A 20,936-nucleotide genomic window follows, 5' to 3' on the forward strand; every position below is an offset into this window, starting at 1 on the left:
CAGGGCATTTCGACCGTTGGATCGAGTCGCTTGATGCGTTTCCGGGTGTCGGATCGAGCGGTGGGAGAAGCTGGGCCGTCGGATCGACCCGGAGCTACTGCTACAATGAATAGTTACACAGTTAATTTTACGAAAGAAAAAAGGCGGATTATGGGAGCTTCTTCTTGCTTGTTTGGCCGTCCGAAAGCAGATACAGATATCGGGGAGAAAGCAGTGCCACCGCGTGTAATTAGACTGCCCGCCGGGGGCATTTTCGTCATTTCACGTCTAGGTCAACACGTGTATTTTCCGATTCGTTGACTCCTCCCCAATCAGTGCTAGGGTTCGGCTCTCCTCACCTGTCCCTCTCTCGCGCACATCTCTCCCCCTCGCTCGAGCCGTCGTCGCCTGCCATCCTCTCCGTCCGCCGCCGCCGCCGCCATCCTTCCCATCCGCCGCGTCGCCACCATCCTCCGCGTCCGCCACCGCCATCCTCCCCGTCCGCCACCGCCGCCCCCATCCTCCCTGTCCGCCGCCGCCATGCCATCGCCGCCACCTACCGGACGGCGCCGTGAAGGAAGCGACCAGAGAGGGAGGCGTCGCCGGTGTCATGGACCCATGCCGGCGCAACGGCGTTGCGCGTGCCTCCGCGGGTTCGCGCAGCGGTCGCCGGAGGCGTCGCGGGTCAAGGGGAGGATGGGCGTGCGCCATGCCGCTCTTCCCGACACAACGTCCGCCGTTCTTCCTTGGTCGGGCAGTGGTCAAGTGCTTCTTCAAGCTGGGCCGCACGCTGGGAGAGGAGCCCCAGGCCGCATGCTTCTTCTTGCGCTCCATCGGGAGAGACCTCGAGGATGCCAAGGTCCACCATCCCTCTTCTTCTATCTGTCGCTTTCTTGCTTGGATTCCATCCATTTGCTCCTGTGCAGCACGCTGGCTCGCCACGGTTCATCAGGGAGCAAAGCACCCCGGCCATCTCTCTCTCTGATGTCAACCTCGGTTGCTTTTTATTTCCCAGATCTGCAATGGCCTGAAGAACGAGGCAATTCTTGGAAGCAACACGTACATGTGGTCTCTCTTTCACTATGATTCCAAGGTTGTTTCTCTCCATATTCCATTCCTCTCACAAAATTTTCTTTTCCTGGGCTTTTACTTTATTATGTGTGTGCTATGCTACTGACAAAATATCTAATTCTAGTGCTTAATTATCATGTCTATGTAAGCATCATGTTCTCCTCTGTTTAATCTCATTATTGCTGTGTAAAGGGAAATCAAGGATTACTTTTCTTGGTACATATGCAGTGTATTTTTGTTTTGAGTAGTAACAGTTCAGTTAGAGGTGAAATAAATAATCAAAGTACAGTACAATCGTTTATCATCCGTGAATCTTCTTCTTTCCCCGTTTATCGTCCCGCCGACGTGCTCTTGAGGCAGCTGATCCTAACTTAGGCTGCCGCCACTTGGCGCTCAGAATCACAACATCTCCATGGAGCCGCAGTGGATAGCATGGTCTTGTCGCCATGCTGGGGACGCAGCGGCAACATATATCCAGTCCAGATCCGCTGGTTTCAGATCAACGGATTACCCCAGTTCATCTTCCCACTCGCTTCTTTTCTCCTCACACACACATCCGTGCAAATTAGACTGTTTTTTTTACATCTCTTCATTCCAGTGGTGCAATTTGCCATTTAGTACTGATTAGTTTACACTGATTTATGTCAGATCTAACCCGATTGAATCATTAACTGATGGAGGATTTGGATGCCCCACACACTGTAAGTCTATTGTGCCACAATGTTTCTTTTTTTTTCTACCGTCAATGTTTGCTTCATCCCTCTTTTTTGTAAGGGTGGTGATATGATAAGTGATAATGACTCTCCAGAAGTTTAAATTATTTGATACATGGGATTGATCCAGATGATATTGACTGTAAGGATTGAACCCTTTTCTGAATTTAATTCAGTAACATGATGTCTGACAGTCGATCTTCTGTATTTGTAGGTTCCGATATAACACCAGAACTTTAGCTTTCTCGGGAATGTGACGATGACTTCCATGAAAAAATTCATCGAAGTGACTGTCGATGACCTACAGGTCCATCTCTTTCTCAATCACGATTTTATCTTATTTTGTAGATTGGAAGTGGACTGAAAACTGGTGATGCAGGAGCGTAGCAGACTCGATGTGGCAACCGGGTCGCTCCTGAATGCGGTGAAGTAGTGCCACCTGGCCGGTGAAGTGGCCGACAGCAGGAATTCCGCCGTCGACATCGTCGAGATTCACTTCAAGGGCCTGGAAGATGCTCAACAATCAGATCGTCGTCTCGTCCTCTCCAAGAGAAGGGGCCAACTCAAGCAGGTACATCTGCTCGCTACAGCTCGCTCCTCCTCCCTTCTTCTCTATTCCATGGTTGATTGTGTCAAACTTGAGCTGGTAGCTACTATTCAGATATGTAACTTAGATTTCATGTCCTGCTTCTCGGGTATGTGCTTATTGTGGTTGCAATCCTGTCGACTGAAATGTTGTTCTTGGGTGCTAAATTAATTTGGTTATCCTATCAGCTCCAAGTTTCCAGTTTATAATTATATATGAGACATAGCTGCTTTGTTGTTGGTTGTTCTGGTCGATTTTTGTTTTCTGATACTCTGCTTGTTGCGATTTGAATGCTACCTATGTTGATATACTGGTAATTGTTTGGTTGCCTCGGTTGTGATTCTAAGATTTCTTATTTACTTTGATTATGATGTTTGTTGTGGTTGATTCTGCTACATCTTTCTATTTCAGGACTTTGTGTTTTTGGTTGGTCTGTGTTGTTGTTTTTTATCGTCTTTAGACGAGCCATGCTCTTTCCCCTGTATTTTGGTATCTATATACCTGCGTCCTTCTAATTTTTTTCAAACTGCCATTTTCCCCCTTCTAGGTCTGTTGGGGTGTTTTTCTTTTATTCCTTAATTTGTCACATGCATCTTTTGCTTGCGTTAGTCGTTTGTGCCACTTTTCGAGGCTCTTATTGTGTCGGAGTAAATGGCCACGGGTAGCCTGACCGACTGCCCCTGGCTCTTCTAAAAAATTATCAGGCCTTTGGGCCTTCAAGCACTCCAAGTATTGGACCACCTTCCCTGGCCGGCTACCTCTGAAGCCGACTCACGGAAGGCGGCCCAACCTCAGCAACCTCCCTCCAGGATAACCACGGGGTGGCCGACTCCAGGAAGCCGGCCGTAAAGAACGCCGACTCCAAGAAGACGGCCAAGACCACAACCACCCAAGCTACGCCACATAACTGTGACAAGACGAGTGAGGCCACAGTGCGGCCCACTACCCCCGAAGCCCGAGGCAGGCATGGCCACAGGACGCCGTACGGGATGGCCATCCCCCGCCCGGCTCGGCACTGTAGCCATGCTAGCCTCGACGTCACCCACGGCAGACACCGGTACGGCCCACGGGCGGCGAGCCCCTTCAGTCAGAGAGAGGCACGGAGGCGGCCCGGCCTCCCCCAGTCGGCCAAGGGCGTAGCCGGCCCCCAGAAGTCGGCTACACCCTCCCTCGAAGCATGCGCCACATTAAGGAGACAAGAGGAGGTAAGGCTACAGTGAGGGCTCTCGAGGCGGCCCACTGTAGCCACGATTACCTCAACGAAGCCCTCGTCATCAGGGGCGAGGCTACAGTAAGCAGCCGCCGACAAGATCCTAGGCGGTGGGGCCGGCCTGTCGACCAAGAGGCCGGCAGCCGGCGGGACCCACTAGTCGGCGGGCCCCAACAGCCGGTGGAGAAGCCGGCGAGCGTAGACACTGACGGCTGGGACCAGAGACCAGCCGGATTACAATTGTACCCCGGGGGGTAGGCCTATATAAACCCCCCGGGGCACCCATGCAAAGGGTTGGCTTCTGAGCATAGCACACACACCATAGAGAGAGAGAAGCAAGAGCTAGCCTTGTTCTTCTTCTACCTTGAACCCAACAGCTCTAGGAGCGATTGTAGCTACTTTTCCTGATCTAGTGATTATGTGGAGACCCCGCAGAGCAGGACTAGGGGTGTTATCTCCTCGGAGAGCCCCGAACCTGGGTAAGATCCGCCGGCGTGCATGTCTTCGCCTCATCCCGTTTCCAGGCACCGGCGACGTCTTATTGGCACCCCACAATGATAAGCCACCCGTTGGCATATGTCGCACCTACCACCCGACATTTGGCGCCCACTATGGGGCCAAGTGCACCGTCGTCCGGAGACCTGTTCTGGACGGGAACCCTCTTCCTCCCCCGCGAGCGCAGCCAGCCTGCTGCGCCCGATGGCGTTTGCCTCGACGCGCTGCAAGGCGTCGATGACGCCTGCGCAGCGAGCTGCCTCGCCGATCTGCTCGGCGAGACTCGCATCTCCGACGAGCCTGCGTCCGACGCAGGCACGGACTACCCCGAGAGCCGCCTCGTCAGCCTCCTCGACCAGCTTCACGTCTCCGGCGAGCCTGCTGCAGATGTGGAGTCGGTCGGCTCCACCGACCCGATGCTCGTCGACTCCGACACGGCCTCGCTCGACGCCTACCCCTCCGACGTGGTGGTCTTCTACGATCCTCTCCCTCGAGCTGACAGCGGCAGCAGCGCTGTCACCGAGGTGTTGGTCATCAGCCACGCCGCCAATTCGGGCGAGAACGCCCACGACGCCCTGCAAGCGGCGATGCACGACCTCTCCGTCCCATCCCGGCCGATGCCGACGCCGAGACCCTGGAGGCACGCCGCCTCGCCCTCATCGCGGAAGGCCAGAAGATAGCCTCCATGAGACGCCTCACCGAGGCCCACCAGCGCGAAGTTGACCGCGCCGCCTTCGGTACGCCGCCGCCTAGCGGCCCGAGCCGAGCCGGTTTCGTCCAGAAGCGTGGCGCGGCCGTCGCCAGCATGCTGGGGGCAGATCGCCCCGTCTACGCCACCCCGCTCGAGAACCTGCGAGCCGCTCAGGCGGCCGCAGAAGAGCTCAATGGGCTGGGAGCCGATGAGCTCCCCTACATGACAAGACGGATCCAGCAGCTGATCGACGCGGCTGCAGAATGGCACGAAGCCGGCGCCCGTGCTGATAGTCATCCCCCGCGCCGGGAGCACGCCGCGACATCCCGCTCGCCGACTGCGAGCGGCGCCCACCAGAAGAAAGACAAAGAGCCGGCTACTAGCCGCAGCCGGACTCGCATCACCATCGAGCGCGACGCGGAAGGCCGCCCGCGAGCGGTGGAGCACCAAGGAAATCTGCCTCCTCCCCCGCCTCGAAGAGAAAGACGTCTCACCCCGCCGCCTATCACGCACCCGACTCTTGGTGACTGACTCGGCCGCCGAGAAGGAGTCGGCGAGAACGACGCCCGCCACCGGATCGACCGCCTCGCTCGATCCTTGGCGTTAGAAAAAGAAGACGATGTCGGCCCGCCATGTTTTGGCCCCCGCATCCGCGACGAGCCCTTCCCCAAAGGGTTCTCGCTCCCCAGAGACACGCCCAAGTACAACGGCTCAGTGAAGCCGGAAGATTGGCTCATCGACTACTCCACGGCCGTCAGCATAGCCAACGGCAATCGGCGCGTCGCCGTGAAGTACGTCCCCCTCATGCTGCAAGGCACGACGCGCACATGGCTCAACAGCCTCAAGCCCTACAGCATCAACAGTTGGCTGGACTTCACGGAAGTCTTCGTCCGCAACTTCACCAGCACCTACAAGCGGCCTCCCAAGCCTCGCCAGCTCTCCCTCTGCGTCCAAGGCCCCAACGAGTCGACCCGCGACTACCTCACGCGGTGGGCCGAGCTCCGCAACTTCTGCTAGGGGGTGCACGAGGTTCAGGCCATCGAGTATTTCACCGCTGGGTGCCGAGAGGGCACCCTCCTCAAGCACCGACTCCTCTGCGACGAGCCGGCTACCCTCGACGAGTTGCTGGTCATCGCGGACAAGTACGCCACGGCCGACTCCTCGATGAAGACCGAGCTTCGAGTAGACGCCTCAGGGAGGTGATTGCTCCGGCTCCCAAGACGCCGGCTGGCGACCCTAATCGGCGCCCCTACCAGAACAATCACAAGCGCAAGGCCCCCATGCCGACTTCCACCAGTCGGTAGGTGGCCACCGTTGAAGATGAGCAGCCGAAGAACGGCCCGCTCCCAAGAAGAAGGGTGGCAGGCCGGCTTGGCAGCCGGCTTTCTCGTACGAGCAGGCTCTTGACGCCCCCTGCAAGTTCCACAGCGGCGCGAAGCCGTCTAACCACACGACCCCAAAATGCCACTGGCTCACGCGAATCACCAAGGGCGAAGGATTGCTGCCGCCTCCGCCTCCCGGCCCGCCGCCTCCAGCCCCCCAGCAGCCGGCGGCTCGGTCGGCAGTCAGCGCCATCCAAGACGAATTCCCCGAAGAGCACGCCGCCTACGTCGTCTTCACCAGTCAAGCTGACGACAAGCGCAGTCGGCGCAGACAGCATCAAGAAGTTAATGCAGTCGCCTCTAGCGCCCCCGAGTTCATGCACTGGTCAGAGAAGCCAATCAGCTGGAGCCAGGCCGACCACCCAGAGGTGATGCCCTCTCCTGGCTCCTATGCAATGGTCTTGGATGTCACCCTCGCGACGGAGAGGCGAGCTGCCCGATTCTCCCGCGTCCTGATAGATGGCGGAAGCAGTATCAACATACTGTACCGCGATACCATGGAGAAGCTGAACATCAAAGCGAAGCAGCTTATGCCGAGCCGCACCGTCTTCCATGGTATCGTCCCCGGTTTGTCTTGCTCCCCAATCGGCAAGATCAAAATGGATGTTCTCTTCGGAGATAAAGATCATTTTCGCCGAGAAGCAATCTGGTTCGAGGTAGTGGATTTGGAGAGCCCCTATCATGCTCTGCTTGGCCGACCTGCTCTGGCCAAGTTCATGGTTGTGCCCCACTACGCCTACCTGAAGATGAAGATGCCGAGCTCGAAGGGGATCATCACGGTAGCCGGCGACTACAAGAAGTCCATCGAGTGTGCCATGGCCAGCAGCCGGCTGGCCGAATCCCTCGTAGTGGCAGAGGAGAAGAAGATGCTGGAGCGGGTTGTGGCCATGGCCGGCAAGCAGCCGGCCCTGTCCCCCAACCCCAAAGATTGTGATGCGTAGGGCTCCTTCCAGCCTGCCAAAGAGACGAAGAAGATACCCCTGGACCCGGAGAACCCGGAGAGGTTCGCTGTCATTGGGGCGAACTTGGACAGTAAATAGGAAGGCGAGCTCGTCGACTTCCTCCGTGAGAATCGAGACATTTTTGCATGGTCCCCAAAGGACATGCCGGGTGTCCCGAAGGATTTCGCCGAGCACAAATTACATGTCCGCGCCGACGCGAAGCCGGTCAAGCAACCCCTCCGCCGACTGTCAGAAGAGAAGCGAAGGATCGTGGGAGAAGAGATAGCCCGGCTCCTTGCCGCTGGCTTATCATGGAAGTGTTCTTTCCAGAATGGCTTGCCAACCCAGTTCTGGTTCTGAAGAAGAATAACAAGTGGCGTATGTGTATAGACTACACCAGCCTGAACAAGGCCTGCCCAAAGGATCCGTTTGCTCTGCCACGGATTGACCAAGTGATAGACTCCACAGCCGATGCGAGCTGTTGAGTTTTTTGGACGCCTACTCAGGGTACCATCAGATCAAGTTGGACCCAGCTGACCGCCTGAAGACTGCCTTCATCACACCCTTTGGAGCTTTCTGCTACCTGACTATGACATTCGGCTTGAGGAATGCCGGTGCCACTTTTCAGCGTTGCATGCAGAAATGCCTCTTGAAACAACTCGGCAGAAATGCCCACGTCTATGTAGACGACATTGTGATGAAGACAGAGAAGCGCGGCACCTTGCTGGAAGACCTGAAAGAAACATTCGCCAACTTGCGCCGATTCCAAATCAAGCTCAACCCCGAGAAGTGCGTGTTCGGAGTGCGAGCCGGCCAGCTGCTAGGCTTCCTGGTCTCCGAACGCGACATCGAGTGCAACCCCGTCAAGATCAAGGCCATCGAGAGGATGGAGATTCCCACCAAACTGCGAGATGTGCAGAAGTTCACCGGCTGCTTGGCCTCCCTGAATCGTTTTATCAGCCGACTAGGAGAGAAGGCTCCCCCCTGTACCGACTCATGAAGAAGTCCACTCACTTCGAGTGGAACGACCAAGCCAACCAAGCCTTCCATGAGTTGAAGAAAATGCTGACCACTCCGCCTGTCCTGGCAACGCCGACTGAAAAGGAGCCCATGCTCCTCTACATCGCTGCGACTAGCCGAGTCGTCAGTACTGTTGTTGTGGTCCAGCGCCCGGAAGAAGGCCGAGCCCAGCTAGTCCAGAGGCCGGTGTACTACCTAAGCGAAGTGCTATCCAGCTCAAAGCAGAACTACCCGCACTACCAGAAGATGTGCTATGGGGTATACTTCGCCGCCAAGAAACTGAAGCCCTACTTCCAAGAGCACCCCATCACGGTCGTGTGCACCGCCCCGCTCGCCGAGATCATAGGCAGCCGGGATGCATCCGGCCGGGTGGCTAAATGGGCCATTGCACTGGCGCCCTACACGATCTTCTACCAACCCCGCACCGCCATCAAGTCCCAAGCATTGGCCGACTTCCTCGTCGACTGGGCCGAGACCCAGTACCTACCGCCGGCTCCCGACTCTACCCATTGGCGGATGCACTTTGACGGGTTCAAGATGCGCACCGACTTGGGAGCCGGCATCATCCTCACCTCTCCCAAAGGCGACAAGCTCAAGTACACGCTGCAGATCCACTTCGCCGCCTCCAACAACGTGGCCGAGTACGAGGCGCTCGTACATGGGCTCCGGCTAGCCAAAGAGCTCGGCATACGCCGGATCCTGTGTTACGGCGACTCAGACTTGGTGGTCCAGCAGTCGTCTGGCGACTGGGACGCCAAGGACGCGAACATGGCGAGCTATCGATTCCTCGTCCAGCAGATCAGCGGATACTTCGAAGGGTGCGAGTTCCTTCACGTGCCAAGGGCCGACAACGACCAAGCAGATGCCCTAGCACGGATCGGCTCCACCCGACAAGCCATACCGACTGGCGTCTCCCTCCAGCGCCTCCTCAAGCCGTCCATCAAACCATCTCCAGAGTCGGACTCCATCTTCGTACCGCCTGCGCCAGATACAGCCGGATCCGACTGGAGGAACCCCGCAGGCGGCACAGGGACTTCGACAACTGGCCCGGGGACTGCCGTAGTCGCACCCGGCCCGGGGACTTCAGAACCCGGCCCGGGGACTGCAGCAGTTGGCCCGGGACTGCAACGACACAAGAAGCAGTGGCCGACTCCAATTCCACGCCACCCAACCCACCCACCCGAGTCATGGTGGCTACACTAACAGAAGAAGAAGTCACAACTCCGTCATGGGCCCAGCCCATCCTCAAGTTCCTAGTCAGCAGAGAGCTGCTGGCTGATGAGATCTCAGCAAGACTAGTGCAACGACGAGCCGCAGCATATGCAATAATCAACAGAGAGCTTGTGAAGCGCAGCATCACTGGAGTCTTCCAGCGTTGTGTCGAGCCAGAAAAAGGAGTGACAATCCTCAAAGATATCCACCAAGGCGAATGCGGCCACCACGCAGCCTCAAGATCACTTGTGGCCAAGGCTTTCCGCCATGGTTTCTTCTGGCCGACTGCCTTGGAGGATACTAAAGAAATAGTCAAGAGCTGCAGAGGATGCCAAGTTTTTAGTTCGAAGCAACACCTGCCGGCTTCTGCCCTCAAGACCATTCCCCTCACCTAGCCTTTTGCCGTCTGGGGACTGGACATGGTGGGCCCTTTCAAGACAGCCCGCGGCGGCTTGACGCATCTACTTGTCGCTGTGGACAAGTTCACAAAGTGGATCGAAGCAAAGCCGATTAAGAAGCTGAACGGGCCGACTGCCGTGACATTCATCACTGACATCACTACTCGGTACGGCGTGCCACACAGCATCATCACCGACAACGGCACGGACTTCGCCAAAGGAGCACTGGCACGTTTCTGCGCGACGCAGGGCATCCGACTGGACTTAGCGTCCGTTGCCCACCCGCAGTCAAACGGCCAGGTCGAGTGAGCAAATGGACTCATCCTCTCCGGCATCAAGCCCCGGCTGGTTGTACCACTGGAGCGATCGGCCGGCTGCTGGCTCGATGAGCTGCCGGCTATCCTCTGGAGTCTGCGCACTACACCCAACAAGTCAACCGGCTTCACTCCATTCTTCCTCGTGTATGGTGCCGAGGTTGTCATCCCAACAGACATCGAGTTCGACTCGCCTCGGATCACCATGTACACGGAGGCGGAGGCCAAGGAAGCAAGAGAATACGGCGTCGACCTACTGGAAGAAGGCCGGCTGTTAGCACTCAGCCGGTCCGCCATCTACCAGCAAGGGCTGCGCCGCTACTACAACCGCAAGGTCAAGCCAAGATCCTTCCAAGAGGGCGACCTTGTGCTCAGGCTGATCCAGCGAACAGCCGGCCAGCACAAGCTCTCGGCCCCTTGGGAAGGCCCCTTCGTCATCAGCAAGGCACTAGGCAACGACTCCTACTACCTGATCGACGCGCAAAAACCAAGAGCACGCAAGAGAGACGACTCCGGCAAGGAGTCGGAGCGACCATGGAACGCAAACCTCCTGAGACGATTTTACAGTTGAAAGCAGTAAGTATCATGCTACCCTTTTGTATTAAGTACAAACCAACAGGCCCCCCGAACAGTACTCGGGGACTGCCTTTGTTTATCTATGAATGACAAGTGTCATATCCATGAATGTATTATTACATTTGATTTCTTGTTGGGCACCGGGTTCGACTAGTCGGCCCGGGGACTGGCCGCCTTGAGCTATATTAAAAGTTCTACCTGAAGTCAGACAAGTAGTGTGCCGGCTCCCGAGTCCTCTCTTGCTGAAAGTCGCAGCTCGAAGAACCGACTGTCCGACTAGCAAGAGGCAAGGCAGAAAGGAGGCCCACACGAAAAAGGCTAAGGACCAACGAACTTATATAGCAAAAAGACGGCCTCCAACCATGCTTGCCGGCTGTCAGAACAGCCGGCTGGCCGGCTTCCTAAACACTTAGCTTTAGTCCAGCAAAGCTAGAGTACTTCTCCCCCCAATTGGCCAAGCACTCCTCCAGCTACAGATTGCAGAGCAACTGTCTGACTGGGGAGGCGGCAACCAAGGGAGGGCGGCAAAGGAAACAGCAGAAGGATAAAAAGCAAAGTACGAGGAAAAGCCAAATGCATGCATAAGTTATATATACATATAAAGCCCCCAACAGGCCGGCAATCAACATGGTTCAAATACACCCCCAGTGGGTGGAATTGTGCAGACTTAATAGAGTTCCAAAAGTAACAGGACAGGAAAACAAAAGACGGCAGACTAGACTAGGGCGTGGTGCGGGAGCCGAGCTGGTCGGTGGAGACGGCCTCGCCGGCTGAAGGAGTGGCCGCCTAGCGGGTCTCGGCTTGGTCACCACCAGTGGCAGGCGACGCACTCGCGCGTGACGTGGTGCTGGCGGCGCGGTCAGGCTGAGGCTGGTCGGCTGCTCCACCAGCCGGCTCGGCGTCTTCACCCTCCTCCTCCTCCTCTTTGCCCTCGTCGCTGGAGTCGATCTCCTCCGCCGAGTCTTCACCATCTGTCGGGTTCAGCCCGAACCACTCCTCCGGCTGGGCGACACCGTTCTCATCTACCTCGGGGGCGAAGACGCTGGTGTCGGTGTAGTCGGCGATCGCCGAAGCCCGCCGGATGATAGCCGGCCGCGCCGGCTCCAGCTCCGTGTCGGCTTGCTGCCGCCAGGTAGCCAGCTGATCCAGGCTCAGGCTGGGATACCAGGCCTTGACGAACTCCAGCGCCCGCCTGGCGCCGGACCGAGCCGCCGAGGCCTTCCAGGCTTCGAAACGGCCGACTGCCACCTCCAGCCAGTCGGCGGTCCGACTGGGGGTGCGAGGAACCACTTGGCCGGGCCAGAGGGCGGCCAACACTTGCGCCCCGGCACGCTGAAGCCGGCGGAGCAGTCGGTGAGCCGGCTGGATGCGGGCCAGGATCGCCAAGAGCTGCTCCTCCAGCGAACGGCCGGCGGTTGGTGAAATCTCGAAGCCGGCATGCCTTCGCGCTTGGCGGCGGGCCTCGATGATCTGGTTGGCTGCGGTAGAATAGCCAGGGAAATATTCTGTGCAAGAAAGAAGAAGAAAGGAAGAAAAGAACACCAAGTCAGAAAACGAGCGAAAAGCGGCGGACGACGAGAAAGGACGAAGAAGTAGGCGGCTTACCGTCAACCAGATCTTCGATCTGACCATAGCCAGAGACCAGAGTTTGCCTCGCTTCAGCCCAGCCAGCCGCCTCCGTCTCATACTCGGCCTGGAGGGCGGCTTCGCGGTCCTGCACCGCCTTCAGAGCCGCCTTGTGGCCCTCCTCCTGGTCGGCCAACTTCTTGGCCAGGCGGTCGCGTTCCTGCACCAAGGCGGCGAGCTCGGTATCCTTGGCACGGAGGGCAGTCTGAGACTCTCCCAGCTGTGCCCTCAAACCGGCGTTGGCCACTGCAGAGACGGCAGAGAAAGAAAGAACAGTAAGAGGAAGTCGTCGAGGAAGATTCGACCCGACTGCTCAGCAGTCGGCCCGAATCTCGGGGACTACACCCAGTGGGTGCGCTGACGCGCCCCCACGTGAGATAAAGAACAAGGCACGTACCCTGGCTCTCAGTGAGGTCGGCGGTCTTCTGGGTCAGCTCCCGAGCCTGGGAGTTGAAGGCGGCCGCACGAAGATTGTGGTAGTCCTGCAAGATAGACAGAAGATCGAAGTAAGAACAAGAATAGCAAAGCCAAATCCACTAAGAAGTTCCAAGCCGCCTGCTCAGCAGCCGACTCGGAACTCGGGGACTACACCCAGTGGGTGCGCTGGCGCGCTCCTACGGAAGAAATCAAGATCAAGAAGAAGCAGGATGGGAAGACTAACCCGCATGGCCGCCCGCGTCGCAAGGAACTCGTCGGTGAAATGCCTCAGCGCCGTCGCCTGGGCCTGGAGCCGGGTCCGGACGTCCTGTGCGGCCACGTTCATCACGGCCGTCCCTCCGCCTGGCGTCCACCCCGAGGTAGTGCTGGCCACCTCCACATCCTGGGCCGACGAGCTGGAGCCCACGGCCGGCTGCGGCTCTGACGCGGCCTTCTGTGGCTCCGACGCAGCCTTTCCCGCACGACGGCTCGGCGGCATCCGGACCGCCATCTCAGTCCCCGCGACCGGCTCGCCCCCCGCCGACTGCATAGGCGGCAGATCAGGCCGGCCGCCTTGAGCCGCTCCAGTTGGCGGGGTCGGCACCGGCGCCCTCTCCAGGACGATGACGTCGTCGTCCCTCTCCAGCCCTGGCTGGTCGCCGCCGGCTCCTTCTGGCGAGGGCTCCATGGCCCCAGGCGCTGCGACGCGCAGCGGGGTGACCATCAAGGCCTCCTCCGCCGCCGCCGCAGCTGCAGCCTCCGCTTGGGCCTTGGCTGCGGCGTCGGCGAGCGCCTTCGCTGCCTCCTCCTCTTGCGCCGCCTTCCGTGCCTCCGCCTCTCGCGCCTCCCGCTCCTCCCGCGCTTCCCGCGCGTTCCGTTCTGTCGCTTCCTGAAGGTCGGCACGGGGGTCCACGCGGCGAGTGGTGCTCCCAGACCCCCTCGGCGACTCGACGACGGAGGCGGCAGCCGCCCGCTCAAGCGATAACGGAGCTCTGGTCGTTTGGAGAAAAAGACAAGGGTTCAGGAACCACCAGAGAAAAGAAAGAAAAAAGAGTATACAGAAGAATTCGAACTTACGCCGACACAGTCTGTGGTTGCTTCACCGTCTTGCGGAAGCGAGCCGCCTTCGCGGCCGCCTCCTCCCGTCTGGTCGCTGCCGCCCCGCCCCTGGGTTTCTTCGTCCGACTGCCGAACAAACCCTGGGCGGCGCGACGCTTTTGCCCTCCACCTCGAGCAGGCGGTGCAGCGGAGGAACCCGCGCCACGTCCAGACGCCGGCCGGCGGCGCGGGACGGCTTCGGCCTCATCATCGTCCGGCCAGTCGTCGAAGGTGACTCCGTGCCCGGAGCCGCCTGCTTCGCCGCCGGCTTGGCCACCACCCGGCTCGGTGTTGTCGTCCATAGCGGCCGCCCCCAAGTCGGGGTCCTCCAGGTCGTGCTGCGCACGATCGGGGACGAATCGGCGCTCCGCATCCGACCCGCTGGCAGGTCGAAGGAGCGGACTCTGTCAAAGACAAGCCGACTAGTCAGGGTCGGCCAAAGGAACTCGGCGACAAAGTTAAGAGGAAAAGAAGAGACAAGGAGAGCATACCGTGGGCGGTGGATTGGCTCGGCTATATGGCTCCTTGCCGAACTGCCACTCTTCGGAGAGTTTGCAGTTCGCGAGGTAGTTCACCATATAGGCGACCTCCTCGTGCGGCATGTCCTTGGTGCACATCCGGCTCGGATCGAGCTGACCGCTCATCTGACAGATCAGATGAGGACGGCTCTGCAGCGGAAGTACCCGGCGCGTGACGAAGGTGGCCAACAGGTCGGGCCCCGTCAAGCCCTCCGACTGGGTCATCGCTCGCACTCGGGCGACGGTTGCGGACCCAGCCGGCGTCAGAGTCACGGCCCGGTAGGACCACTGGGGCCACCTGCCCGCCGGTGGGCTGGCTACGTAAGCCGGCAGGTTGACGTAGTCGCCCTGCGGGGCGATGCTTCTGACGTAGAACTACGACTTTTGCCATAGCTTCATCGACTGGATCAGCATGATGATGGGGAAGGGGTTGTCGGCAGCCACCCTCCGCGCCGCGATGAAGGCGCCAGTCTGAGCCGGCACGCCCTGCGAGCGCGTGCCCAGCTTGGACTGGAAAAACTCCCCCCAGAGCTCGAGGGTGGGGAGGACGCCGAGGTAGCCTTCGCACAAGGAGACGAAGGCAGACAACAGCACCACCGCGTTCGGGGTGAGGTGGTGTGGCTGGAGCTGGTAGAACTCGAGCCAAGAGCGGAAGAAGGCGCTCACGGGCAGGCCGATTCCGCGCAAGAAATGCGAGCGGAAGACCACCCGCTCGCCTTCCTGCGGCTCCGGCGTAAGCTCCTTCGCCGGCGCGAGACGGACCTCCACCTTGTCCGCGCTGGGCAGCCGCCGCGTCTTGCGGAGGAACTCGATGTGATCTTCGTGGACGTTGGAGCCGTCCCAATCCCCGCCATATTTCTCCGTGGTGGGAGGCATGGTGAAAACGAGCGCGGTGGCGGAGGAACGATTAGTGGAAGAGCGCGGCGGCGAGGCGCTGTCGCAAGAAGCGGCAAGAGAAAGAAGATGGTGGAAGGAGGAGGAGCGTGCGAGAGCCTGCCGCTCTCCCTCTCCCCCTACTTATAGCTTCGCTAGGTGAGGCCGGGGAGGCCGGACGTGGGGTGAGACGTGGGATTAACTACGCCCACTCCCCCCACGCCTCGCGATTATTACGCCCTAAAGGCGTGCCGAAACTGCCGCAAGGAGACGTGCGGGTGGTTTCGGGCTGCAGAGAATCCGCGCCTGGGCCCGGGCGTGGACGTGGCGGGCCCCCGCCGTGCGGCGACGTCCCGTCGCGCACGTGGGCTGGCAGGCTTTCTGGCTGAGAGAGGCCACGTGGTTCGCAGACGGCAAGTGGCCGGCCCGCGGCCCGGTGCACGCACTGGCGAGCTCCCGCCCTCCGACTCCGGAGTTTTCGACCAAGGCGGCGCGCCTAACCAAAGCCGGCTCCCAGCTGCCGACTTGTCAAGATAGGAAGCTGATCGAGCTTCTCAACTCCTACCCAACCTCGAAGCCCAATCAGCTTCGGGGACTACTGTCGGAGTAAATGGCCACGGGTAGCCTGACCGACTGCCCCCTGGCTCTTCTAAAAAATTATCAGGCCTTTGGGCCTTCAAGCACTCCAAGCATTGGACCACCTTCCCTGGCCGGCTACCTCTGAAGCCGACTCACGGAAGGCGGCCCAACCTCAGCAACCTCCCCCCCAGGATAACCACGGGGTGGCCGACTCCAGGAAGCCGGCCGTAAAGAACGCCGACTCCAAGAAGCCGGCCAAGACCGCAACCACCCAAGCTACGCCACATAACGGTGACAAGACGGGTGAGGCCACAGTGCGGCCCACTACCCCCGAAGCCCGAGGCAGGCATGGCCACAGGACGCCGTACGGGACGGCCATCCCCCGTCCGGCTCGGCACTGTAGCCATACTAGCCTCGACGTCACCCACGGCAGACACCGGTACGGCCCACGGGCGGCGGGCCCCTTCAGCCAGAGAGAGGCACGGAGGCGGCCCGACCTCCCCCAGTCGGCCAAGGGCGTAGCCGGCCCCCAGAAGTCGGCTACACCCTCCCTCGAAGCATGCGCCACATTAAGGAGACAAGAGGAGGTAAGGCTACAGTGAGGGCTCTCGAGGCGGCCCACTGTAGCCACGATTACCTCAACGAAGCCCTCGTCATCAGGGGCGAGGCTACAGTAAGCAGCCGCTGACAAGATCCTAGGCGGTGGGGCCGGCCTGTCGACCAAGAGGCCGGCAGCCGGCGGGACCCACTAGTCGGCGGGCCCCAACAGCCGGCGAGCATAGACACTGACGGCTGGGACCAGAGCCCAGCCGGATTACAATTGTACCCCCGGGGGGTAGGCCTATATAAACCCCCCGGGGCACCCATGCAAAGGGTTGGCTTCTGAGCATAGCACACACACCATAGAGAGAGAGAGAGAAGCAAGAGCTAGCCTTGTTCTTCTTCTCCCTTGAACCCAACAGCTCTAGGAGCGATTGTAGCTACTTTTCCTGATCTAGTGATCATGCGGAGACCCCGCAGAGCAGGACTAGGGGTGTTATCTCCTCGGAGAGCCCCGAACCTGGGTAAGATCCGCCGGCGTGCATGTCTTCGTCTCATCCCGTTTCCAGGCACCGGCGACGTCTTATTGGCACCCACAATGATAAGCCACCCGTTGGCATATGTCGCACCTACCACCCGACATACTGCCAACTGCCCTTTCGTTCATATGTTCGTGAGTGACACGATGGATCTGTGCTTGGAGGGGTGGACCAATGTATATGTCGCGTAAGAGACCAACTGATCCCAAACATTGTTTTTCTTTACTGTTCGCTATGGCAGATATCGGGCAGGCATCATCTTCCTGTTTTGCCTGAGGTGTGCCTCAGCTGGGGCATTTTGAAATGTGCTATTACTATCGTGGTCTTTTCTTTTGCAACATGGTAATATTTTTGTCAATTTGGAGTTGTTTGGTCTGACTATATATATGTCTTTGGTAATATCATGGATTGGAACAAAATGATCGGCTCTGTTTATATGCCAGGAGGGCCTGTGTTCTACCCTAGTCTTATCATGTTAGCTGATTGTCCTGTCCCTCTGTTGGTATGCTCATGGACAATTGTATGTTATCATGTTAGCTGATTGTCCTGCGTAGTATTAGTATATACTCGAATACATGATTTTTTTTCTCTTTGGCTACTGAATTTTATTGCTATTCTTCTGCACACATGTACATGCGGCTCCGGTTCTATTATACTGTACATCAGGTTCAGTATTCACAATTATTTTCATGAGTCCAAGGATAGTTCTGTTTGGTGTCGTGTCCTGTATGATTAATGGTCATGATTTAATTACAAGTGAAAACATTTGTATCCGTTGAAACGCAATGGTTTCCCCCCTGCATTGTGATAATTAATTTACATTTGCATTATAGTAGGCTCCAAATCCTATTAAGTGTGATACGAATGGGAATGGAATATTTATGAATAAGAAAGCTTTCTTACTCCTGTTGGATTTTATGTCACAGCAATATCCCTGTTTTTGTTTCCCTGCAAGACTCGAGCTATATGTAATAGTGCTATAACTTTCAGCATCTCCTAAAGTACATCCTAAGTTGTATTCAATCAACACTACTATTTTAATTTCCACTGCAGCTTTCTGAAATAAGTTTACCCGTCTTCCTGAATGTTAAAAAAACAGAAGGTATCTTAAGTACAACCATAGACTGCCTGCACGGTCCTTCCAAAGGAAAAAAAATCTGACTCGCTGTTTTGATTCAGCAGCATTGCTTTTCAGATAATATAGGAGAGTGGAAGGTTCATTCTCATTTTTCTTTTTTGTATTTTTTCTTGTTAATACTTATACTATTTATTCTTGCAAATCTGTACTATTGAAATAGAAAGATCATCTTGTGTTGTTCAGACCCATACACTTATCCTGCAATATGTGAAGGAATGCTTATATTGGCATCCTGCTGTAGAAAATGGTTAGCTTAGCAGCAACTATTATGTCTTCTAATTATGTCGCCTCAAATTTGTAGGAACGCTATTGTTGCTTTCGAAATGCTATTGGATCTTATAAAAAAATTTGGACCTGTTATTCATTCAACATTGTCAGTTAGCTCACTCGTTGGAGTAGAACTTCAAGCCGAACAGAGGTATGCTCTCCAACTTTACTCGGGGAAGGGAACTGGGTGTTGCTAAGAGAGATGTTTTAAAAACTTGTGTTGCTACAAGCCACTAAGGAACTCGGTCTGAGGTGGCGAGTTGGTCGCGAACTTATGTTTTGCTTATACTGGTCCTGTCCCTGATAAGGGTGTGTGTATCGAGTGTTTGCCAATTTAGTTCTGGCATGTTGAGTCCATGGACAAGTATGGATTATTCTCTATAGCTTTAGCCAATTTAGGAGACAAGCGCTGTTTTCCTGCACATTTGCATATATTCAACGACTCCGATCTTACAAAATGTTAGGTCTCCTTAGTTCCAAATATGGTTTTACAGGTTCTAAAATTATTTCTTTGATGCGAGGTGCCATGCTGTGGATAACAAGGAGATTATCAAGGCGGAGCGGCGGTGAGTATGGAGCTCATAATCATCAGTTCATCACCATGAAGCAGAAGGAATGGTATAGCTTTGCCATGGTGAGGTTCTCACCTTCTTTGCGAGTCCTTTGTTGATATGCTCGGGCTTAAGACTGCTTTTGTGGCATCAAGGGTAAGGCAAGCATGAAAAATGCTCCAGTCGTCTATTATATCTTCTATGCTTTTTTGTATGTGGCATCAGTATTTATTGAATGGTTCTGATGTTTCTATACAAAGCTGGAAATGGATAGATAGTACTATATATTATTATTGGTTGCCCATAGAGTAGGTACATGTAGGTTTCCTTGGTAATGTAAAGCTGAAAATAACCAAGGTCTTCTGAAAATCAAAAACTATTGTACCAGTTTTTCATGTCTTAGTGAATCTGGAACAACCTTAATAATTATTCACAATTGCATGTAGTCTTTCCTCTGCTCTCGTCCGGTCATCTTCTTGTTGTCTATTGTGTGTCTTTTCCTGATTCGTTTGTCGTCTCGCAGCTGGACTTTGGCAGCCGCTGCTCCTCGGCAATCAACAGGAGCTACAGCCGCTGCCACCACTCCTTCGCAGCGACGCAGGCCAGCGACGAGGAGGCTCGCAATGGTGGGGGACACATCACCATCTGCCGGAGAGGAGAAAGGCATACCTACCCCTTAACGATTGAAATGCAGGTCCAGGGAAAACATCTGGTTAGTCTGCTTGCTGTTCTGGACATGAATCTCGCGTTTGGTTGAGTTTCAGATCTAATCGGAACTGAAACTAGCTCTTAGGATATAAATGTTCTTGTATAGTTTCAGTTCCATGTACCTTTTGATTGATAATATTAAGGATATGCCTCTAAGATCTGTTTGCCAATTTACAAATGTGTTTCCATGCTTCTCTGTCTTCATGTACGGTGGTCTTTTCTATTCACTACTCAAAAAAAATTGGAGTACTATGTAGCCATCTCATTCCAGATTTTTGCCACTTGTGTTGCTCGCACTACTAAAATATTTTAGTCTATATGGGTTTTCAGAATGGTATGGTTGTAACTGTAATCTTCATTGTTAGTCAAAGTACTTATATTATTGAAATATTGTGGTTCTCTATAAATATCAATTCTCATTGGGTGACCGAATTAGACTCTGGCACGAACTACCATATTATGGTTATGTACCAAAATAAAATCTGCTTTAATGTAAGCTCTAAGACTACATGAACTACCATATTTTCTCATTTGTTGGCTAGAGTAAAAAATAGGGGCATGCTCTAACAGTGGCACATTTTATTTGTAGTACTACTATTGGGCCAATTGATGCTAGGTGTACATTGAGATGTTTTAGAAAAATAGATCCTTGATGCCGGACATAGTGCAATGGTGAGATCCACTTATTTATGATGGCGAGGATGATTGTTAGGCTGGCATGTGGAGCTGTACTAATAAGCTATGAGAAGGTCGATGCGTGAATTATATTCTCACTATAAATAAAACACACTGAATTCTTTTGCTGACATGATATGTCCATTGGCAGGTCCTCACATCACAACACCCGAGCAAGTCTGGCTTGCTCGCCATGGCCTACCACATCGGCGAGACGGATCGAGCACGTGATCACCATCAGCAGGTCTTTCGTCACAACACCCAAGCGAGCGAGATGTTCAGACAAAGTTATATGATACACTGCTATTGACATATGTCGTAGATGGACAGTACATATCGTTTCTCTCCATGTTACAATTTCTGTGACCTCGGCATTTGGAAGACATGTCATCCGAATCGTCTATCATGACCGAACCATTACTATCACAAGCATCTTACTTTTAGAAATCCATATGATGGTTCAGTTATCTATATTATGTGTGCCATTTGTTACCTCTGAAATATATATTATGTGTGCCCTGTCACGTTGGTTTATTTTTGGTGCCAAAATGCTGCTGAGCATTTGGTGTGACTGATTGCACTGCCCATTTAGTGTTGTCTGGGCATATGCCATGTATTGGACACAACCATGTTATCTATAAAGGCAATTTTTCACTTCTATGCATTAAACTGATCCATTCTCGGCAACTTTTCTCGCAATAATATATACTTTGTTTATACGCTTGGATAATGGGTTGAGGCAGGCACCACGCGCCAAGGCGCGTTTCCTATCTAGTATGAATGAAGTGGGGAAAGAGTTCGATTGTCTTGCGTTACAAC

At 55.5% G+C, this 20,936-nt stretch overlaps 1 long non-coding RNA gene across 10 annotated transcripts; it reads left to right on the forward strand.

Moving 5' to 3' along the window:
* Positions 1-318: 318 nt before the first annotated feature.
* Positions 319-20,655, forward strand: LOC123145240 (uncharacterized). 10 transcript variants are annotated; one of them, XR_006472181.1, is made up of 9 exons: positions 324-838; positions 995-1,072; positions 1,699-1,751; positions 1,825-1,905; positions 1,978-2,070; positions 2,143-2,334; positions 18,218-18,817; positions 19,258-19,446; positions 20,269-20,655. It is a non-coding gene; the product is annotated as an uncharacterized lncRNA (long non-coding RNA). The 10 variants fall into 10 exon arrangements; XR_006472184.1 differs by having other exon boundaries at positions 325-838; positions 1,859-1,905; XR_006472176.1 differs by having other exon boundaries at positions 319-838; positions 995-1,751.
* The last annotated feature ends 281 nt before the right edge of the window (positions 20,656-20,936 follow it).

The sequence above is a fragment of the Triticum aestivum genome, chromosome 6D, assembly GCF_018294505.1.
Source record: "Triticum aestivum cultivar Chinese Spring chromosome 6D, IWGSC CS RefSeq v2.1, whole genome shotgun sequence".
In the NCBI taxonomy this organism is placed as follows: domain Eukaryota; kingdom Viridiplantae; phylum Streptophyta; class Magnoliopsida; order Poales; family Poaceae; genus Triticum; species Triticum aestivum.